This window comes from Pinus tabuliformis, chromosome 6 (genome assembly GCF_031772625.1).
Source record: "Pinus tabuliformis cultivar Carrire ecotype Pingquan chromosome 6, CPIR1, whole genome shotgun sequence".
In the NCBI taxonomy this organism is placed as follows: domain Eukaryota; kingdom Viridiplantae; phylum Streptophyta; class Pinopsida; order Pinales; family Pinaceae; genus Pinus; species Pinus tabuliformis.
The window spans coordinates 786,932,330-786,938,325 of record NC_142292.1 but is presented as its reverse complement, the minus strand read 5'-3'; the positions used below and the strand labels follow the sequence as shown (position 1 = coordinate 786,938,325).

The 5,996-nt window shown below is 36.1% G+C and overlaps 1 long non-coding RNA gene across 1 annotated transcript; it reads right to left on the bottom strand.

The window, feature by feature from the left end:
- Positions 1-1,271: 1,271 nt before the first annotated feature.
- LOC149261111 (uncharacterized) lies at positions 1,272-2,827 on the bottom strand. The gene is made up of 3 exons (XR_016248386.1): positions 2,532-2,827; positions 1,865-2,373; positions 1,272-1,562 (listed from the first exon to the last, which is right to left on the bottom strand). It is a non-coding gene; the product is annotated as an uncharacterized LOC149261111 (long non-coding RNA).
- Between the last annotated feature and the right edge of the window lie 3,169 nt (positions 2,828-5,996).

The following is a 5,996-nucleotide window of genomic DNA, read 5'->3' as shown; positions in this document are numbered from 1 at the left end:
CATCAATTGTTACAAACAAAGCTCTATCAAACTAACAAACGACTCAACCTATCATGCAAGATCAAAACACATTAAAACACGACATCATTTTGTATGAGAACAAATGCAACCAAAATAAATTAATTTGATATATTGTAATACAAATGATAATGTGGCAGATATCTTTACTAGGCCTCTAGGAAAAGATAAGTTTATGTTCTGTAGAGACAAGTTAGGTGTGATAAATAATTCATTTCTCCATTAAGCGAGAGACGTAAAGTTAATAAAGAAATGGATGTTATAGATTGTGTAGAATTTGAATTATAAGAATGATCTAGATTGTGTAGAACTTGTTGTTTTCAATATGAGTTAGTTGTAGTTGAGTAGGTCTTATTATACTATATAATGAGACATTGTCATGTGTTTTGGATGAATGACATGGGCCTGATTTAATAAAAAGTTCCATTCTATCGATTCTCTGTGGTCCGTATTTCTTTATATAAGAGTACAGTCTAAGGGAAATCCTTGATGAACCCAATACTAGGTATCTGATCTATCATGCGAATGATTGTAGAGGTATAATGGGTATATTTTTTTCTATATTTTTTAATCATGAATAAACAAATGTCTTTTGGTAGAACAACCAAATTCTTGGCACAATGGGATGTTATCCCTCTGCCTAATTTCAAATCTCACAAGCTTAAAGAGTAGGTTCCCCACCCTCATGGAATCCTCACAAGCTTAAAGAGTAGACTCTTCACCCTCATGGAATCTACTCTCGTGTTTAAGTTATAAATTTAATTTTACTTTGATTGCTTATTCTCTGGGTGGTGTTATATTAGCAGCCCTTAGGTTTAAGAGTGAGCCTCACCCAAATTACTGAAACTAATTAACTCATTCACCATATATATAATATTTCTAATTTTAAATTTTTATTTTATATATATTAAAAAATTGAATATTATTTTATAAAAACAAAAATGATGTGGATATCACTACAATATATCTATTTCCATCAACCATATAGATTTGAAATTAACAAATAGAATATTATTTTATAAAAATAAAAATAACAAGTAAATTATACAATATATTTTGAACACAGTGTTAATGAATTAAAATAAAAATTTAGCTTTTTTGGTTTCGGAGTAATATGGACTTTTATATTTTTTTAATATATACATCATATAAACTCTTGTGTTGTGTATAAGTGAAGGCACAGCATATTTATTACTATTCAATCATATCTAGAGCCACTTTTAATCGAGAGTTTTGTATCGAAACTATGAGGCTATGAATTGTATTTCTTACTGTATGGATGAATGAAATGCCATATACAACCAGATAGGCAATCAAGCTAAATCCACAAATCCATGTCATATTTTGCATGGAGTTTTGACTTCCAAAAGAACTAAAAAAAATATACCAAATCTGCATGTTTCAGAAATGGTAATCTTAACTAACATAAAATCTTATCAAAGAGCTGCTCTAATTCTGCAACTTTCAATGTTTTCTTTTATGAAGATATCGGGTTATCTTGAATTTCTCCCGACTCCTCTGTTCTCGATTTTATAAGATCCATCCTGTAACATCACAAAACTAGTTAATTCATTTTAAACTTTCAGCTAAATTTCATCATAATTCTTATTTGGAACTAATTCTCTGGACCCTGTGCAAACACCCGCCATCTTCTACTTGTAATTTCCCAAAAAAATAAAATAAAAGCCTACCATCTACTTCTTGTGAATTCCTACAAAAATATCTTGAGAATTCAAGAATCGAAACATTACATTGGTCACAAGAACAGTGTAATAATCACCAAAATTTTAAACAATGGATTTTGGTTTTTGCAAGCTTGGGTAAGTGTAAAGGGAAACTAACGAACCTTATCAAAGCTTTGGCTGGATTGTCTGCACTGTAGTTTCCACCGACATAGTTCTTGGAGTGTCGGAGTGTATAGACATTAAATGCTGCGAAGAACAAATTGGCGCTTCTTTAGCGATTATAAGAGGCGCAGGGACATGATGCGTAGAGTATGTTTCCATGACGTTGGCGGAAATTAAAGGACAATCTACCCATCCGAGAGCTGCCAGGTCTCGTTCCATCTCTTCCATCGGTAGATCGCTCTCTAAATCATCCGGATCGGTGCTCGAACGGTGTGGATTGAAGATATCCAGAAGCTCAAGCTTTTCCAAGATAACTGGCTGCAAAACATAAAGGATGCATGATAAGGAAAGAAGCAAGATCTTTATATTTAGTGGAAAGCAAGGAATATTTCACTAGTTTGCAAAAGATTTTTGCAAAAAACTGCATAGAAAATATCAGAGATCAAAATTCTGCAGGTGAACATGCTTTGGTGTGTTTGCCGCGCGACAGACCATGTAATTTGAGCACCTGCAGTGAATTAAGAAATTAATTAGCATTTATTGGCGTTTTTCTTAAGGAAAAAGTCCATACAAGCAGAGGATTTTTTTTTTACCTATAAAAAACTGTAAAGATTCAACGAAACGACAAATTTTGAGAGGCGTTTAGGTTTATTGAGGATAACTTACCTCTGACAAGTTCTTCCAGGTCATGGGAGGGTTACTTTTGCAATCCTGAATTTTCTTATTTTTCATCTGGTGGATGCAAGCGTAGATCTGCGCGTAGTTTTCAAGCGAAAGGGCTGTATGAGAAACGGCAGCTATCGCTGCCGGGGATCTCTTCTGCCTCATTCTGGCTTATTGATTCTTCTGCTGAAAAAAGTGCGTTAAATCTTTTGTTCTCGGCTCTGTTTCCCTCGCTGCGGAGGAGAACAACTTTTCACAGAACGTTTTGGAAATGGAATTATCATATAACTGTGGGTATGACAGGGTCGGTCACATGGATATAGGAGGGCTTGTATTTTGCAATCAGATTCAATGTAAATTTATAATTTAAATAAATTTAGAAGTTATCTGGATGTTCAAAATTGTTATTATCCCTGCGGCAGCAGGGTATAACGCATGCCGTAATGCCTTGACCTTGCTATTAACTCGAGTTGACTAATAATTAAAGTAACAATATTTAAAGTTTGTATTATGGGAGGAGAAATATTTTATTTTTTTAAATATATTAATTTTGTTTATTTAAAATTTGATTAGTTGATTTTATTTAGCTTTTATAACGCACAATTTTGGTTATGTCATAAGATTTCCTCCACGCAGATATGGTTGATAAAAAAGTTGCATTGTGGATACTGATTATGTCGTTGCTTGTTCTTCGCATTGGCTTCATTAAGCGTATTCAACACAACCTGCACTAGGTCCATAACATATTGGACAAAGTCAATGCTAAGTACAAGCAACGACATGATCAACATCAGGTCATGTAAGTTTTAGGTGGGCGACAAAGTTTGTCTACATCTGCAGAAAGAACGTCTCTTTGGACCCCACCACAAGCTTCACTCACTCGATATGGGTCATATACCATCACCAAGACTATAGGGGACAATGCCTTTGAGCTCAACATTCCACTGTTGCTTGGACTACACCCAGTTTTCAATGTGGATCACCTTTGACCATACTTTCGACCATTATAGGACACATCTGACATAGCAGAACAAATCACACCAACAGAACTAAACCCAGATTGCAGGGAACATGTCACAACTGATCCAATCATGGACACGCATATCAAGAACACTCGCCAACGGAGGATCCAGCTATATCGAGTTGTCAAAGTAGGCCAACTCCGTCACCAGGGTAAGTGGTTCACCAGGTACTAGGTTCAACAGAAATTTTCTCACCTCATGGAGGCTCTGCACGCAATGGGGACCATTGCTTCCTGAGGGAGGAGGACTTATCCAGGTGGATATTGGTGGCCACCTATCTATTCGACCTAGACCTCCAGTTGGTTTCATCAATTTCCTAGTTTATAGCAACATTTACTAATTTTAGCAGTTTTTTCAGGTCCTAAACTTTCAAAGCAGTTTTGACCCCTAAATGGCATTTTTTTGAGGTCCGTAGTAGGTCCATAATCTTAGATAGGTGTAGGGTCATGCGACAAATCTTGTAGTACTTGGAGAGATCTTTCCAACAAGGTATTATACGTGCCAAACATAGATAATATGACCAAGTTACGATCCCGCGAAGTTCGCTGCCCAACTACCCCCAATGGGGCCCACAAACTCTTGGTGTTCCATCACTTGGGGTTAGGGATTTGGTTGTTTAGGGGTATCCCTTGTTGTTCAATAATAAAAAGGTCCTTGAGCCTCATTGTAACATAATTCAGAGGCATGTAGCTGCCACATCTCTTCTCAGAGATAAGCTACTATCGCCCGAGCTAGTTTATTTCTATTTCTATATGTAATCGTATTTCAGTTCTTTGATATTAAGGAAATGAAATTTTATTTCTACTACATCTGTGTGTTTAGGTGTATATTTGTCTTTTGTTGCATTCCTGCATAAGTCTGAATCAATAAATGTATCAAGATCTGGTATAAATAAGTTACTTATTGTTTTCTGAAAGCAAACCCTTGAAATCCTTAAGATTTGATTGTCCTTTAAGTTCGATGTTCTCATAAACTAGTACACTGCTTCATTGCTGAAAAAGGCACCCCTCTTGACTATATATTGGCATTGGAACTCCACCCAACACAACAATAAACACAACACAACCAAAATTAAATGGAGAAATTCAATGAAGCCCACGCCAACCCAACACAAAAACGAACACAATGTAGACAACAACAAATGCAATGCAGGCAAAATTAAATGAATCCTATGCCTCCATGCTTATTCAATGCACAAACGGGCACCCTAAGCATACATAAGGTCAATTAACAGGCGGGTTGGGTATACATAACATGAATATTGCTATTGAATACAAGGTGATTGATTGGGTGGAGATTGTGTGAGATACATGGAATGCTAAAACCCAAACGACGATGTAGATCTAGGCGGGGTGAAATATTGATTGTGTTGCACTTAGCATAGCGGAGACAGAGTACATGGCAGCTAGTCAGGCTACATATGAGGCCATCTGGATGCGGAAGATTCTAGTGGGATCGTTTGGTCAGATGATGGATCCTACAGTGATATATTGTCATAATCAGAGTTGCATTAAACTCTCTGAGAATCCAGTGTTTCATGACAGGTCCAAGCATATAGATATCCACTATCATCATCTACAGGATTGTGTGGTCAAGAGGATCATGATGTTGCAGTACATTTCGACCAAGGAACAGGATGCAAATATTTTGACAAAGGCATTGTCAAAAGGAAAGTTTGAGTTCCACAGAGACAGGATCAGGGTTGTTGATAATCCCTTTCTTGTTGAGAGGGAGTGTTCAAAAGTGGGCAACAAGAAATGCTAAATTTAGAATGTGCTAAAACTAGAATGTCTAAAAATAGCATGTCTAAAAATAGCAGTTTGGCCAGTGAGGTCATTGGCCACCTTGGGTGAGAGGTGAAACTGCTAAAAATAGAAAGTTCTAAAAATAACATTTCTAGGTCCCTTCCTATTTATAGCAGTCCTTGGTCTATTTATAAGAAGTAAAATTGAATTTGGTCTTAACAATAGCTTAAAATATTAATTGATTAATCTCCATGAGTTAATTAGTTGGAAAAATTAAACTTGAAGTCTTTGTGAGAACATGCAAATTAGTTGTCCCACTGATTGAGGAATTTATTCTTTATTCTCTCCACTGATTGAGGAATTAAGTATGAGTTCTATAATGAGAGAATCAGTTGACTTAGTTCTAACTAGTCAAGTCCACTTAGATTATTTTAACAAGTTGTTAAAATATAATGCTTGCATGCATGTGACAACTATTATTTTAGATAACTGAGGATTCACTCATGGATAACTATTGCATGTCAGTTCTGTCAGAAACCCAGTCGAGATCAAATGAGGGACAGTGTACTATCAGATGCTTGGATCTTCCCATGGAATATTCCTTGCAAGCAGGAGGAACTAGTGTCCTCAAGGATTGCGTAGTTGGACCTACGGTTGATAGCAAGTATGATTTGGGGCCAATGCTCACATGTTATGAATTG